Genomic DNA, 18,522 nt, shown 5'->3' on the forward strand with positions numbered 1-18,522 from the left:
TCATACCATCAAATGACATTCTGAAAAGAAATGATGGTTGACGACAGCAGAGGGAGAAGTAAAAGCATGTATAATGCTCCCAAAATGTCCACAGTGATCTCCCTTCTTTTCAAAACTATCTGGAATGGAAGGTATATACTACTCAGATGAATTCTGGGCTTTTGTAAGCTAAGCTTAGATCATGTGTATCAGAGGTGTATTTAGCAGGTTCTGACTAGTTCTGGAGAACCGGTAGTGGAAATTTTGAGTACTCTGGAGAACTGGCAAATACCATCTCTGACTAGAGAATTTACAGTATCCTTCCCCTGCCACAACCACCAAGTCACACCCACAGAACCATAGTAAAAAAAATTGAATCCCACCACTGATGTGTATATGAGTGAGTGGGTTTGTAAAAAAGTTTTTTTTAGGGGAGTGTGTTTGGTGGGTTTGTTTATGGGGAAAAATGGTTGGTTTATATTTCTTTCCAAGGGCCGAGGAGGGGTGGGGAAAGGGGGTTTGGGCCCCGCCTTTCCCAAGGCCGGGGGGCCCGGGTGAGGGGGGGGGAAAAACCCCGCTTCCCAAAAATAAAACGAGGCAGAAGAACCAAAAAAAACCTCCCAAAACCTGCCGAACAAGAGCCCCCCCGGGGGGAAGTGGTGCCCCCCTCCGCCCCCTCCCCCCCCCCGGGGGGAGGTGGGGGGGGGGGTCGGTTGCGGCGGGGGGGGGCGCCCGGGGGCGGTGGAGGGGGGGGGGGGGGGGGGGGGGGGGGGGGGGGGGGGGGGGGGGGGGGGGGGGGGGGGGGGGGGGGGCGGGGGGGGTGGGGAAGGGGGGGGGGGGGAGAAATAGGGGGGGGGGGGTTTTATGGTTGGCGGGGGGGGGGGGGGTGTGAGTGTGTGGTGTGCCTTTGAGTCACTCTTGACTGTTGGCGATTGCCTGCAGAAATGCCTGAAGTTTTGGGGGCAAGATTTTATTAGTGATTTGCCATTGCTGGCTTCCTAGGGCTGAGAAAGAGTGACTGGCCAAGGATCACCCAGCTGGCTTTGTGCCTAAGGCAGGATAAAACTCAGGATCTCCTGGTTTGTTGTTTTTACCACTATGTCAATGGCTCTCTGTTCAATTAACATTAGAAACAGATACCTTAACTTGAGTGGTTAGACACTTTAACTTTAAAAGAGATGCCACAAAAACATTAATGGTATTTCCATAATTTATACTTCCTACATTAATTTTCAATAGCAGTTATCCATCCTTTCTACAAAGTTTAACTAAGGAAGGAGTTTGCCACTCTTTCTCAGAATCAAAAGCAGCCAATAACTCAGAAAACTGGAGAACAAACAATTTTGTAAATCTGTTCTTTTTATCACCACCTTAAATATTTAATAGAATTTAATCTAATTAATCACTACAGTCCACTATTTTCTTGCAAATGATACTAAATACATAGATAATTCTGTTTAGATATGCATAAATATGGATGCCATATAACAAGAACAACAGAAAACTAATTACACAAATAAATAATTTTGTCTAGGGAGATTCTCAGTCATCCAGGTCAAATATGCTTTTTTAATAGGCAACTGGACTTAATTTTTCTTAATTTTTCTTAATTAACAATTTTCTTAATTGTTCAGAACTGAAAAAGCTTCTTGAATTAGAAGTCCAGTTTTCTTGAAAAAGTATATTTGGGACAATCTATAACTTTAAAATTCTTAAAACGTCTACAGTAGTCACAATATATAGGGAAAAAAGGATTATCAACACAGTCTTGTCAGCTTTCAAATCAAGAAGTGGCTTCTGAAGTAAAGAATCCTTATTACTTTTTCAAAAATCATGTTAAATTCTGACCTACATCTCAACCAATATAAACATTTACATATACTAGTATAACGTGAATGCCAAAATGAACAGCTCAAGAGCAGCATTGCTTTTAGAGATGGTTATTCTGAGAACAGAGGACACATCTTTCTTGAGCAAGTGTGCAAATAAAAAACAATCTAATAAAATCTTATCAGAAAGGCCATAAAAACTCAGCCAAACATTTGTCATGGATCAATTTGGGTGCTCTGAAATGGCAGTGGGAATTTCTAATCACTGTACGGTATTAATTCCCTATTTATGAATCCAATTAAATAAGAAGCTCTTCTATTAACATATGTGATACTATTCTTTTTTAAAAAAAATTCAGGGAATAATCGGAAATGGGAATTAACAATAAAAGGAAAATGTCTTGGAGAAATCACTATGGATGCTATTGGAAACAAATATTTACCTAACATTCACAGAAACCCTTGAAAAAGTGGATATATGAAAGCAAAATTAATGTTCTTAACTAGAGCAGTTGAAACAACATTAACATGATAAGAGCTATTATAGAATCCAATTACTTTTAACCAAAGTCCATTTCAGACATTTTATTAGAGACAGCGTCACATTAGTTATCTGCTGTTTACCTTTTGAGAACAGTTCTATTTCGTAAGAATAGAATTAAAAAGGAGGTGTTTGCAAAGACGATAATGATGGAAAGAAATATCCTATATTCTTTTGAATAGAATGTAATAATTCTATTGCTATTATTGTTACTATAAATCTCTGTTAGATTTATATCCTGTGAATTTTTCAGGACCACAAGAGAGTTAAATAGAGATCTACTTTTATTCCACAACACTCCTGTGAAGGAAGCTGGGCTGAGACAGAGAGGGATGGGTCCAAACTGAAAGGAAATGAAATAACTTTGTTGCAGTCCTTAACCAGTTACAAGGGAATGAACATCCAAATATACAAAAAGATAAATAAATAGATAATATGCATACTGATAGATAAAATGATCAATTTACCCGGTTAATTTCCAGCACTGAGGCATCATTTAAGACTTGAATCTCTGCAATCCTTGTCCAATACCTGAACCACTTATACTAGGGGTGTCAAACTCAAGGCCTATGGGCCAGATGTGGCCCACAATGTGATCGGATCTGGCCTGCAGTGCCATCCTGGTCTACCCAATACAAAGAGAAAAGATCAGGCCAGCCTAGCTTTGACCCAGTCTAACCAATGCAAAGAGGGAACATGACAGCAGTTTGGGGAGTGGCGTCAAAGTAGCCATGCTCATCCAGTCAGCCATGCCCAGTTGGCCACATCTACCCAGTCGCCTACCCACCCTGAGGTCAACCATAGCCCTGATGCAGCTCACAATGAAATTGAGTTTGATACCCCTGCACTATACCATACTGGATAGCTGGCTCACTCTCTGTTTCTCATGTCTCCTTATTTACCTATTCATGATGCCTAGATTAGCATGAAAAGAGCTAATGAATGGGTAGCAATGAAACATTAAATACCAGGACATGCACTCTGCACACACACATATATGTATAGCCTTCAGCCCTTTTCCTCTGCAGACTGAAGAAAAAGAAACCAACTTAAAAAGTAAACAAAATGCATATTTTCCCTGTGTGTTTTGATGATTCCCAGTATGGAGCAACACAACCTCACCTTTTGCTTCGTGACTTTTTACTGCTCTTGGTTAGCCAGTGTTTCGTGCTTCACTAATCTATTGAAATATTCATCTGGATTTTGCTTCCTCATCCTAGGACAGAAGAATTTTTGTCTGGCTTGATTTGAACTGTCCAAGGTGCTGTTTTCATCCTCCGTCTGAGGACTGCTACCTTAACTTGGATTGCATTGACCTGATTTCCTCAACTTTGGTTAAACTCAATGAGATACTAGCACAGAACAGATGTAGATCATAAATGTACAAATGATTTTTGATACACACCTAGGCAAACCAAAGACACTGAGGTATATAAACATAGAAATTATACAATATCAACAGAGAAGAATGATGTTAGTCAATGGTACTACATAGTTAGTGTTTTGACAGAGTAAATGGGTTCTCCATGCCCTTACTATAGCCAGAAAAAAATAATATTGCAGCATTAGAAAGATAAATATCTGGCCCCTTTTACTCAATGGATTGACAACCTGATTACACTTGCCATCTATGAGTGAATAGATGTAGACTTTGTATGGACAAATATGGGGCTCAATTATACAAAATACAGTATGTTAAAATTAGCATGACAGTTCTATAAATTAGAAATTTATACACACACACACACACACACGTATGCATTAAATAGATATATATTTGCGATATATATATATTATTTACTGTTTCGATTTTATATATATATATATCCCTACCAACAATCCCACACACCTATCCCAATTTTCATTATATGTCAGTTTAGCCACTCCATGCATCTGATGAAACAAACTGTAGGTCAAAACAGCTTATGCCTTTTGATAAAGTTTGATCATCCCAAAAGATGCTACCAGATTCTTTCTGAACAATGTCAGTAGAAATAATTTACTGAGTGCAGCTTAAGGGATTCAGATTCAGTGTAGTCAAGAGAATAAATCCATCTAAGGACAGAGATATGAGAGAAGGATCAGGCAGTGACAGACACCACTCAGATATAACCACAAAGAATCCTGATATAAAAAACAACAACAAAAAGATGTATTGGCAGATAACAATTATTTTTTTTCCTCTACAAATCTGTCTTCCATAGTGTTCAAATAATTTCCATATGCCCAACTGGTAAGAAAGTACTTAAATTACAAATAAGGAGGGTTTGAGATTTAACAAATGCTTTTCCCTTCTTTTGTTAACCATACTCACTTCTTCTCTCCATTTAAACTTTTCTTCTGAACTTCCAATCTAATTATCTCAAGGGATGAAGAGTTGGCCCTTAATTTGAAAACATGTTATTTTAGGCAAGCCTCTTTAATAAAACATAGGGTAGAATCTTCTCTTTGCTCACCCCCATCTTATTTTACCAGCAAGATGAAAGAATTCCCACTAGGGCTGGACCTCGGCAATGGAAACAAGTAATTAGGTCAAGTTGTTCTTCAAGATTAAAAGCCACAGGAGAAAGAAGTGGGAATACTTCTCCAAATAAACCCATCTTGTTTCTAAACAGAGGCTGATTAAACAAGAGCTCCAGTGATGCATGGCAGGGGTTCTCAAATATCAAACACATGTTCAGGTGCAATATGCTTAACCAAAACCAAAGACAAATTGATAACTGGATTCACACAATACACCGAGAACTTGGTTAGAGATTTGTTTGTACAAATTAATTTGATGCCTGGACCCAAGTCATTTGGTCAACTGAATGTGTGAATACAGCCAATGAAGGATTATGATATAAGAAAGAGGAATGCAATCCAGGCTGCCACCCACATATTTGATTTTGGTTTAGGAACCAACACATTCCATTGGTTTACAAAAAGGCTACAGCTGTAGAGGTGTTCTTGTTATTATTTTAACAAACTCCTAACCAATTAGCTTTCTCTGCATTGAATGAGAAAAAGGGGGATTAATGTCCCCCCTCTTTGAGGCAGTGAGAAGGACTGTCTTATTGCTACCAAAAGAATGAAGGTAGGATCTGCTCTTTTTTAGAAGATATCTGGAAAATGGAAGGTGGACTATGCGGGAATTGTGTGATATAATTATCCAGTTTATAGATTGATGTAACTATATATTCCATATAGTAGATAGATGCTTAATTTTAATAAAACAAAACAAAACACAAAATAGACTTAAGTAGAAATGCACATGGACATTCAGGTTTATTTTTATGAAGAGAATCTCACAAATTGAACATCCAAGGGAAGCAATTTCTCAGCAGCTCCAATTCGAATAGTTGCTATTGACTTATGTGGAAAGGAAACTTCACAAGGACAGTGGTGTCACCCAAGCAGGAAAACCCCAAAGGGAACATCAAGCCAGCCATAAAACAAACTTGCATAGGAAAAGAAATCAAATAAAAGGTATTAAAGAAGCCCCTTAGACAAAAGCCCAAATAATTAAGAAAACTAAGGAAACAAGAAAAGAAAACCCTTACAAACACAAGACATGCCAAATCAGCAAAACAAACAGACAAAAGACACAAAATATATTGCAAAGGAGACAGACAGGAGATTGCCACAAAACAAATATAAGAAACCATTAAGCAAAAAAAAAAGATTAGGACGAAACCGATAATCCAATCAAACCACCCCGCAAAGTTTGCCTTCTGCACCCCACGGAGTTTACCCTCCGGCGGAAATGAAGACAACCCTTGACAGGATTTAAAACATTAAGAAATACAAACACAAGCACTCACACAAAAAGGAGAAAAGGTATAAAAAATCAGGGACTTATCATACAAAGCTAGCTAGCCCAGGAACGCAGACTTCTTGCTATCTCTTGCCTTCCTGAAAAATAAAAAGATCCAGCTTTCAAGCAGTTGTCTGTATCCTTGCACCGGAGCTTTCCCAGCGGGAAAATCAAATCCTCAGAAGAAAGGCATTTTGACAGCCTTTAACACTTAAAAGTCATTATGTGATAACTTATGAGAGCTGAGCAAAAGAACTGAAACTTTTAAGGTAACCACTGGGTGTTCATAGACAGGCCAGTCTCAGAAGAAACAAATTTCCAGATCTCGCTGGAGATAACCCCCAATCAAATCATCAAGCACAATTTTGGGTTACATTCTTGGGAAATATGCAAGAGCTTATGCAAACTAATAAGAGTCACCTGGGGCTGTCATCTTTAATCACCATCATCCATTCTCATATTTGCAGGCTGAAAAAATATTATGGAAACAAAGGACCACAGTGACATGCTTAATTCACAAAACAATAGGAAATAGAAAACCCACAAGTTATTTGAGTTCATCTCCAAGTGCAACGTTAATTCTCAACTGTCCAAAAAATCAAAACGAACTGATGCCTCCTGCCCAAATATTAGGATTTGCATTTCAGCAATGCAACCTTTCCCTGCATTCTTGTATTTCAAAGCTGGAATATGAAATCTAACGCAATCAGTGCATTAAATTCAGCGGTGGGATTCAATTTTTTTTTAATACCGGTTCTGTGGGCATGGCTTGGTGGGTGTGGCGGGGAAGAATACTGTAAAAAAGGTGGTATTTGCCAGTTCTCCAAACTACTCAAAATTTCCGCTACTGGTTCTCCAGAACCTGCTAAATACCACCTCTGATTTAATTCCTTAAATGCTGATTCTCACTAAAACAGGCCACAATTAATGTCCTGACACTACTATTGTTGTGTGCCATCGATAATAATTGCAAGTCAAGTGGCATTCAAATTTATATCATCATCAACAAGATGGAGGACAAGTGGTCCATGTTTTTGCAACATAGTAGATCCTGAGATGTAGTAGAACAGTGGAAGGAGACAGTGGAAAACCCCCAGGCAAGCTAAATGACAATTTCAAAACTGAAACTAATGATTACGTATTCCACTGTCTCTGGGTGAGACATTTAATCATATATAAGTAGTCCTTGACTTATGTCTAGTCTTTTAACTGTTGTTGTTCAAAGTTACAACAGCTTTGGAAAATGTGACCTATGGCTTGTAATTCAAATTTATGACCATCATGCCACCTCTGTGGTCACCTGATCACAATCTGGGCACTTTGCAACTCACCTGCATTTATGATAAGTTATACCATCCTACTGTCACATGATCACTGTTGTGAACTAAAGAAATGTATTTAATAAAGATTCGTTTGCATAAGCAGGATCGTAATCCTGCACTTCCGATTGGCCCATATAATGGCAAGTTATGATTGGTTCATTCCGAGCAATCTGATTGGCTGTTGGCGGGCCGCGCCAAGATTCAAACGCTATAACGCTATCCATTGGTTATCCGGATAGCAGCTTACTCTATAAAAGAGTGACTGCTAGCCGGGGTTTTTTGTCTCTGTTATGCTTGTGAATAAAGAGCTGAAGTTCACGGTTTACAGTCTGGTCTCCGTTCATTAAACCCATGCCTCAAACTTAACACTGGCGACGAGGATGGGATGCGGAGACAAAAGAGCTGACTAAACCTTACAGAGCACCAACCGAAGCACGTGGCTGAGAGCGCATCTACATCGGCAGGATGTCAGGTGGCGCTATACCACCCGCTCCTTATGACCTGGAAAAGGAAGACTGGGAGTCGTATATGGATCGGTTTCAAATGTTTCTAGAAACCAACAATTTGAAAGACGCTACACCCCATCTTTTCTCAGGGTTACAGGAACAATTATATAAAAAAGGTAGGGGCAGACTGCTGTAATAAATAGCAGAGGATATGTTATTCTTCCAGATTATTTTTCAAATGATTCTTGACTGTTTTGTTCATAGCAAGTAACCTTTTGTTCTTTCATCATTTCCCTGGTGCCATATTTAGTTTCAGTTACAAGAAAGTCAAAATAACTAAATACAAAAAACAATTCCCAGATTCCAACCCTTTTCTCCCATACCGTTTAGCACTGTCAGTGTATGATTTGCTGAACACTATTTGAGCTAGGTTGGAGAGCCGCAGACTGCCACCACTGTTACTGGGAAAGAAGAAGGCAGAAAATATGCTTATTAGATTTATTTTATTTTATTTTTATTTATTTATTTGATTTGCCAATTGTTTACAAGATAATAAGTATAAGTGTATACATAGTTGTGAATACATGAAATGGGTACATATAAGAAAAATAAAAGAAGAATAAGAGAAACAATAGGACAGGGACGGTAGGCACGTTGGTGCGCTTTATGCACGCCCTACAGACCTCTTAGGAAAGGGGTGAGGTCAATAGTAGACAGTCTAAGGTTAAAGTTTTTGGGGTTTGGGGAAGAAACTACAGAGTCAGGTAGAGTATTCCAGACATTGACCACTCTGTTGCTGAAGTCGTATTTCCTGCAATCAAGTTTGGTGCGGTTAACTTTGAGTTTGTATCTATTGTGTGCTCTTGTGTTATTATGGTTGAAGCTGAAGTATTCATTGACAGGTAGGACATTGCAATGTATGATTTTATTTTCCAATGCTTATATCAGACAGAAGACGGCGTAATTCAAGGTTTTCTAGTTCTAGAATTTCAAGTCTGGTGGCATAAGGTATTCTACAACGAGTAGAGGAGTGGAGAACTCTTCTTGTGAAATATTTCTGGACTTTCTCAATTGTGCTAATATCAGATACGTAATGTGGGTTCCAGACTGATGAACTGTATTCGAGTATTGGTCTAGCAAATGTTTTGTATGCTCTGGTTAGTAGTGTGATATTACCAGAGAAAAAGCTACGTAGGATTAGGTTAACAACTCTTAATGCCTTTTTGGCTATGTAGTTGCAGTGGGCTCTAGCACTTAGATCATTAGAGGTGAGTATTCCAAGGTCCTTTACAGAGCTTGGGTCATCAACAAGATCTTGACTATTCAGCTTGTATTTTATTTTCTGATTTTTTTGCCAATATGTAAGACAGAGCATTTATTTGTTGAGATTTGAAGTTGCCATTTGTTTGACCATTCTGATACATAGTCAAGATCTTTTTGTAGGTAGCAGTATTGTCTGTGGTATTGAACAGCTTTACATCATCAGCTTAAAAGAACGCAATTGCTCTTAATATGATCACAGAGGTCATTTATGTAGAGTATGAAGAGAGTTGGTCCCAGAACACTGCCTTGGGGGACACCACTATTGACAGGTACAGAATTTGATAGGACGCTCCCAATTTTGACCATTTGTTGTCTGTTTGCCAGGAATGCTTCTATCCAGTTATTCAGTTGTCCAGAGATACCATAGGATTTTATTTTTAGGAGTAGTTTGTCGTGGTACCACTGAATCAAAGGCTTTACAGAAGTCTAGACACTGAGGTATATAAACATAGAAATTATACAATATCAACAGAGAAGAATGATGTTAGTCAATGGTACTACATAGTTAGTGTTTTGACAGAGTAAATGGGTTCTCCATGCCCTTACTATAGCCAGAAAAAAATAATATTGCAGCATTAGAAAGATAAATATCTGGCCCTTTTACTCAATGGATTGACAACCTGATTACACTTGTATGAGTGAATAGATGTAGACTTTGTATGGACAAATATGGGGCTCAATTATACAAAATACAGTATGTTAAAATTAGCATGACAGTTCTATAAATTAGAAATTTACACACACACACACACACACACACACACACACGTATGCATTAAATGAGATATATATTTGCGATATATATATTATTTACTGTTTCGATTTTATATATATATATATCCCTACCAACAATCCCACACACCTATCCCAATTTTCATTATATGTCAGTTTAGCCACTCCATGCATCTGATGAAACAAACTGTAGGTCAAAACAGCTTATGCCTTTTGATAAAGTTTGATCATCCCAAAAGATGCTACCAGATTCTTTCTGAACAATGTCAGTAGAAATAATTTACTGAGTGCAGCTTAAGGGATTCAGATTCAGTGTAGTCAAGAGAATAAATCCATCTAAGGACAGAGATATGAGAGAAGGATCAGGCAGTGACAGACACCACTCAGATATAACCACAAAGAATCCTGATATAAAAACAACAACAAAAAGATGTATTGGCAGATAACAATTATTTTTTTCCTCTACAAATCTGTCTTCCATAGTGTTCAAATAATTTCCATATGCCCAACTGGTAAGAAAGTACTTAAATTACAAATAAGGAGGGTTTGAGATTTAACAAATGCTTTTCCCTTCTTTTGTTAACCATACTCACTTCTTCTCTCCATTTAAACTTTTCTTCTGAACTTCCAATCTAATTATCTCAAGGGATGAAGAGTTGGCCCTTAATTTGAAAACATGTTATTTTAGGCAAGCCTCTTTAATAAAACATAGGGTAGAATCTTCTCTTTGCTCACCCCCATCTTATTTTACCAGCAAGATGAAAGAATTCCCACTAGGGCTGGACCTCGGCAATGGAAACAAGTAATTAGGTCAAGTTGTTCTTCAAGATTAAAAGCCACAGGAGAAAGAAGTGGGAATACTTCTCCAAATAAACCCATCTTGTTTCTAAACAGAGGCTGATTAAACAAGAGCTCCAGTGATGCATGGCAGGGGTTCTCAAATATCAAACACATGTTCAGGTGCAATATGCTTAACCAAAACCAAAGACAAATTGATAACTGGATTCACACAATACACCGAGAACTTGGTTAGAGATTTGTTTGTACAAATTAATTTGATGCCTGGACCCAAGTCATTTGGTCAACTGAATGTGTGAATACAGCCAATGAAGGATTATGATATAAGAAAGAGGAATGCAATCCAGGCTGCCACCCACATATTTGATTTTGGTTTAGGAACCAACACATTCCATTGGTTTACAAAAGGCTACAGCTGTAGAGGTGTTCTTGTTATTATTTTAACAAACTCCTAACCAATTAGCTTTCTGCATTGAATGAGAAAAAGGGGATTAATGTCCCCCTCTTTGAGGCAGTGAGAAGGACTGTCTTATTGCTACCAAAAGAATGAAGGTAGGATCTGCTCTTTTTAGAAGATGTCTGGAAAATGGAAGGTGGACTATGAGGGAATTGTGTGACATAATTATCCAGTTTATAGATTGATGTAACTATATATTCCATATAGTAGATAGATGCTTAATTTTAATAAAACAAAAAAAAAACACAAAATAGACTTAAGTAGAAATGCACATGGACATTCAGGTTTATTTTTATGAAGAGAATCTCACAAATTGAACATCCAAGGGAAGCAATTTCTCAGCAGCTCCAATTGAATAGTTGCTATTGACTTATGTGGAAAGGAAACTTCACAAGGACAGTGGTGTCACCCAAGCAGGAAAACCCCAAAGGGAACATCAAGCCAGCCATAAAACAAACTTGCATAGGAAAAGGAATCAAATAAAAGGTATTAAAGAAGCCCCTTAGACAAAAGCCCAAATAATTAATAAAACTAAGGAAACAAGAAAAGAAAACCCTTACAAACACAAGACATGCCAAATCAGCAAAACAAACAGACAAAAGACACAAAATATATTGCAAAGGAGACAGACAGGAGATTGCCACAAAACAAATATAAGAAACCATTAAGCAAAAAAAAAAAGATTAGACGAAACCGATAATCCAATCAAACCACCCCGCAAAGTTTGCCTTCTGCACCCCACGGAGTTTACCCTCCGGCGGAAATGAAGACAACCCTTGACAGGATTTAAAACATTAAGAAATACAAACACAAGCACTCACACAAAAAGGAGAAAAGGTATAAAAATCAGGGACTTATCATACAAAGCTAGCTAGCCCAGGAACGCAGACTTCTTGCTATCTCTTGCCTTCCTGAAAAATAAAAAGATCCAGCTTTCAAGCAGTTGTCTGTATCCTTGCACCGGAGCTTTCCCAGCGGGAAAATCAAACCCTCAGAAGAAAGGCATTTTGACAGCCTTTAACACTTAAAAGTCATTATGTGATAACTTATGAGAGCTGAGCAAAAGAACTGAAACTTTTAAGGTAACCACTGGGTGTTCATAGACAGGCCAGTCTCAGAAGAAACAAATTTCCAGATCTCGCTGGAGATAACCCCAATCAAATCATCAAGCACAATTTTGGGTTACATTCTTGGGAAATATGCAAGAGCTTATGCAAACTAATAAGAGTCACCTGGGGCTGTCATCTTTAATCACCATCATCCATTCTCATATTTGCAGGCTGAAAAATATTATGGAAACAAAGGACCACAGTGACATGCTTAATTCACAAAACAATAGGAAATAGAAAACCCACAAGTTATTTGAGTTCATCTCCAAGTGCAACGTTAATTCTCAACTGTCCAAAAATCAAAACGAACTGATGCCTCCTGCCCAAATATTAGGATTTGCATTTCAGCAATGCAACCTTTCCCTGCATTCTTGTATTTCAAAGCTGGAATATGAAATCTAACGCAATCAGTGCATTAAATTCAGCGGTGGGATTCAATTTTTTTTAATACCGGTTCTGTGGGCATGGCTTGGTGGGTGTGGCGGGGAAGAATACTATAAAAAAAGGTGGTATTTGCCAGTTCTCCAAACTACTCAAAATTTCCGCTACTGGTTCTCCAGAACTGATCAGAACCTGCTAAATACCACCTCTGATTTAATTCCTTAAATGCTGATTCTCACTAAAACAGGCCACAATTAATGTCCTGACACTACTATTGTTGTGTGCCATCGATAATAATTGCAAGTCAAGTGGCATTCAAATTTATATCATCATCAACAAGTGGTCCATGTTTTTGCAACATAGTAGATCCTGAGATGTAGTAGAACAGTGGAAGGAGACAGTGGAAAACCCCCAGGCAAGCTAAATGACAATTTCAAAACTGAAACTAATGATTACGTATTCCACTGTCTCTGGGTGAGACATTTAATCATATATAAGTAGTCCTTGACTTATGTCTAGTCTTTTAACTGTTGTTGTTCAAAGTTACAACAGCTTTGGAAAATGTGACCTATGACTTGTAATTCAAATTTATGACCATCATGCCACCTCTGTGGTCACCTGATCACAATCTGGGCACTTTGCAACTCACCTGCATTTATGATAAGTTATACCATCCTACTGTCACATGATCACTGTTGTGAACTAAAGAAATGTATTTAATAAAGATTCGTTTGCATAAGCAGGATCGTAATCCTGCACTTCCGATTGGCCCATATAATGGCAAGTTATGATTGGTTCATTCCGAGCAATCTGATTGGCTGTTGGCGGGCCGTGCCAAGATTCAAACGCTATAACGCTATCCATTGGTTATCCGGATAGCAGCTTACTCTATAAAAGAGTGACTGCTAGCCGGGTTTTTTGTCTCTGTTATGCTTGTGAATAAAGAGCTGAAGTTCAGAGTTTACAGTCTGGTCTCCGTTCATTAAACCCATGCCTCAAACTTAACACTGGCGACGAGGATGGGATGCGGAGACAAAAGAGCTGACTAAACCTTACAGAGCACCAACCGAAGCACGTGGCTGAGAGCGTATCTACATCGGCAGGATGTCAGGTGGCGCTATACCACCCGCTCCTTATGACCTGGAAAAGGAAGACTGGGAGTCGATATGGATCGGTTTCAAATGTTTCTAGAAACCAACAATTTGAAAGACGCTACACCCCATCTTTTCTCAGGGTTACAGGAACAATTATATAAAAAGGGGGGGCAGACTGCTGTAATAAATAGCAGAGGATATGTTATTCTTCCAGATTCATTTTTCAAATGATTCTTGACTGTTTTGTTCATAGCAAGTAACCTTTTGTTCTTTCATCATTTCCCTGGTGCCATATTTAGTTTCAGTTACAAGAAAGTCAAAATAACTAAATACAAAAAACAATCCCCAGATTCCAACCCTTTTCTCCCATACCGTTTAGCACTGTCAGTGTATGATTTGCTGAACACTATTTGAGCTAGGTTGGAGAGCCGCAGACTGCCACCACTGTTACTGGGAAAGAAGAAGGCAGTAAATATGCTTATTAGATTTATTCCAAAGCTTCAAACAAGGAAGAGCACTATGCCTTTAAAGAAGCAAGCCCAATATTTAAGGAGATTAACTTGATGCCTTTTGAATCACTAGCTATGAAATTCTCTCCTCCAACCCATGTAGGACAGTTTCTCTCTCTCTTTTTTTCAATCTTTAGACATCAGTAAGAACAAAAATGGGACAAAGATCAATTGAATTTAAAATACTTTTACCTTTTAATGAGTAAAGTTTGCTCAAGTTGACTTGCTCCTTTAAAAGCATAGATATCTTCAAGATAGTGATCATAGCCATGGGCAGTAAATAAAAAAGCATGTAGTTAAAAGCAGCAGGATAGAAACCAGAAGTTTTTGACCTGCCTTAAGCATATATCCAAATGGATAATTTTGGGCCACTTCTCTCTCAGTTCTAAGAAATGGCAAACCATTTTCAGAAATGTTCCTAGAAAACTGTGTGACTTGTCCAGGCAGTCACCAGCAGTTAAGAACGCTTAGGTCATAAATCCAGAAGTATTTTACCAGAAGAGTACTACATTCCTCTGTTCACAGTAATAATATCACAACTCTTTAGAGCAGCCATATCTTTTTCAGGTTTAAAAGAAAGGCTGAAAAGGGGCACTGTTTTAATAAAGAATGGGATATGCTGTGCTTGTGTGAGCCTTGAAGCACTTCTTTCAATCTTTCTTGAAGTATGCACACTCCTCAAATTTTGCAAATTGAAAAAAGTACAGCTAGACATTTTTTACCTCTTCCTAACCTATTGACATTCTAATTGTTAATAGTCATTTTCTATCTCTATTATCAAAACATTAGCTCTATGCCCATGCTTTGCTACAAAACTATGTGATCAGGCTTAGTTTTTTGGGGGGAAATAAAGGGGAAAATTGTGCCTCTGCCTACCAGCATCCATTGGTATTCACCTGGCTAGAATCCTGTCAGTATGAGAGAGTTGAGGGATGTTTGGAAAGTCAAACAGTATTTGCTGTGTGAGCAAGAAGGAGACAGCAAGGAGCTTGGGCGTGGCTTAAGTCAACTGTTCTGTACTAAAGCTGATTGCTGCTGTGAAAGTAAAACAGAAATTCCTCTCCTCTGCTTGTGTTTTGCATTTGGAAGAAATTTCTTTTTAGGTGGAGAAGGGGAATAGAACTCCTTAGCATCAGAGTGTGTTAATAATAATATAGGAAATACTAATGCTCTGATAGTCATTTTGAAAAATCCTTTCTTAGTGAGCACCTAGAAGCCAAGAGGAACATACGCACCAAAGTTCAAGTTTGTAGCCTTTATGGTTGTGGTCCTGTAGAGATTTTTTGATGATATGTGAGTAGTATTTTGCTTTTATATATATACAGAAGAAGAAAGAAGATAGAAGTTATAGGAAGAATAGGTCTGCCAATTTTCTTTCAAATCTTTAGCCTCCAAATATTTTCAGTCATTTTGATTCCACCTAATGTTCAGGCATTTTGTACTATTACATAATAATCATTTCAGCAGCAATAAAATTAGCTTTCTGTTCTATTATTACTAAAAACACAGCGTCCTTTTCTTTCCAGTATATTTGCACATAGCTTTATAGTTATTGCAGCCTACTTCGTCATTTTTCATTTTGATCCCTCCAGAGAACTGCTTCAAAATGCATCTGCCTGCTTTGGAATTTCTGTTCAAACCTGCTCATAATGTTGCTCTTTGGGAAATAAAATAACAAGCCAAAATTAAGCAGCTTCTTCCCAAATTCAAGCATTAAGAATCATTATTAGGTGCTTCTCCATCACCTTGTATGTCAGTCTAAATCCCTTATACTATAGCAGATAAGTCAGAGTGGAAAACAGGTTTGGGCATCTTGGCTACCTTTGGTTGGTACTTGGCAGAAAAGGGAAAGTGTGCCAGGAAGTCAAAAGAAAATATGAGATGGGAGAAAAACTAAAAATTCAATCCTAGCACTTATGCTTTTAAAAGCAGAAATAACTATTATAGTGTATACTGGAAAAGCATGTTTTGCAAACTAGCTCTGTTGTGGTTTATTCAGCAAATAAACTACAGAAACCAAGGTAGGGAACCACTCCATAGACTTATTTTCTAGAGAAGCCCTGAGGAACTACCTGAATTGGAAGTTCTAAAGCATGTGATATCATTGATTCTTTAAATCACTCTTAATATATTTCTTGGTTGAGTGTTACTATGTTTCAGGAACCATCTCAGAAATCGCCAGATCAGATCACAATCTTGTATAAGGCCATTTTGGAAATGCTTAACTTGCTAAGGATAATGAGAAATATTTAATTATAATTGGCAGCTGTTCAAAGCCTATCTTCAATGGGAATATTCATTAGATATTTCCATATGTATCTAAACTACCTCTTCCTCTTCACTTTTGTGCACATTTTCCATAGGCAAACATTCTCTCTCCCTCTCTCCCACATGCCTCTACAGGCGCATGAACATACTAAGCTTAAGTTTAATGAGGCATCATTCCTTTGGATTGTTAGGAGGCTTCAGAAGCTGAAAAGAAAACCAAGAGGTTAATAGCTAAGATGCTTGAGGTTCTGCTCATGGGACACCCTTGCAAGAAGCAAAGCTTTAGATGTTTAAATTTAAAAGAAACAGGCAAAGTGACGCTGTGCTTTTTGCTCTTGAGTGGAGAGAACACCATTGCAAGTTTGTTCTCTTGTGTAAAGCAAATGACCTTGCAAAAACAAATACAAATTCACTTGTTATATGGAAGAATGGAAATAGGGTCATCTGAACTGCCTTACCCTTCGCCAAATGTTGACTATGTTGGTCTGTGAGAAGTAAAATGCTGGCATGATTGGCAGCATATCCATTTTATCATTAAAGATGCACACTAGCTATATAAATAAGTGAATAACATACCAAGACAATAAAGTGCTGCATTAGGACAAAATATAAATTCAAGATCAGTAAGTTTTATAGTTACATATAGTTCTTTATTTCAGTGTCTCTCTTCAAGCAGTGAAAGCTTTCTGTTCTCAATGTGGTGTCTTGGGGTTTTCTGTGTTGGGTAAAGAAAGCCTCTACAAATGGTGAATTTAAAGTTTACATTTTCTCAATCTTTGCTTATCAGGATTGTAACAAAGCTATATTTTTTTCCATCTCCAAATTTCTAAGTTTATAGAAAGGCAAATTTAGATAAGAAATCATTGGGCTTCAACCCTAAATGTGTGTGCACAAAAGAAAGGTCTAGAATGGTTTGCCAATGGATTGTTTCCAGCAGTATCTCAATATTCGTATTATGAACTATTCCTATTATGAAGATTCAGTGTCAAACACAATGTGAGTCTAAAATATCCATTCTGAAACTAAACTGAAATGAAAATTGTGTGGTTAATTTTTATATATTATCTTTGCCGGCACTTGATTTGTCTCATGCTTTTGGCACTTCTTTTTCTTTGTCCTTTTAAACTATCCAACCTGATGAATACTTCTGGAAAACTCAGACAGTTACACACCATTTTGCCAAAGTTTTGGTCTGTGTGAATTTAGCAAAGCTGGCTCTCTAGATTATCCACGTACTACTGAATTATGATTATTTTGTGGCTTTGTACAATTTCCAAACTGGTCGCAGGGACCATTTGCATCACAGTGATAAATCCATTCCCTTAGTTATTTCTAGCCCAATTCCAAGATGTTGCAAGAACTGAGATGAGCTTTTTATGACTTCAGGCAGGTAAAGGGAAGAAAGAATTAAGTTGCCCCCTCCAAGGTCATCCTTACCAAGCTTTCAGTAAATGGGCCTTCCCTAAGGATTCATAAAATTGAAAAACCTGTTTGCCATATATTAAAACACTGAAATGAGGAAGATCAAATATTATTAAACTTCTGAGCAAAAATTATTAGAAGTAGGAAGTCCAATTCCAATTTTAATATAACCTCAAATTGTGGTTGGAAAGAAAAGGAAGGACAAAGAGTGGGATAGGCACCAAACAATATAAAAGCAGACTAAATAAAGGTTTTATCCCAGCATGCCATTGGAATCCAATTCAGCAAGGTAAATAAAGATTGAAGTACATTTTTATCTGCACATATTTACCCTTTTCTTAGGTCTATTTTTAAGAAGCTGTTCCCATAAACACTGATTTCATTTTCCCTCCTAAAGAGCTGGAACAAGATTTGACAGGAGACACCTTGTCTTAGGACCTGAAACATCTGAGATCCTCTTGCCTTGACTCCAGAGTACTTCTTTCGAAAAAAGAGTTTTTGAAAGCAGATTGACAT

At 37.9% G+C, this 18,522-nt stretch overlaps 1 protein-coding gene across 2 annotated transcripts in view; it reads right to left on the reverse strand.

Moving 5' to 3' along the window:
• CSMD2 (CUB and Sushi multiple domains 2) overlaps positions 1-18,522 on the reverse strand; it is a 642,692-nt gene that overhangs the window by 303,914 nt on the left and 320,256 nt on the right. The window lies entirely within an intron of this gene.

The sequence above is a fragment of the Notechis scutatus genome, chromosome 8 (assembly GCF_049901735.1).
Source record: "Notechis scutatus isolate UNSWTSFEM ecotype Mainland chromosome 8, rNotScu1.2, whole genome shotgun sequence".
Classification (NCBI taxonomy): Eukaryota; Metazoa; Chordata; class Lepidosauria; order Squamata; family Elapidae; genus Notechis; species Notechis scutatus.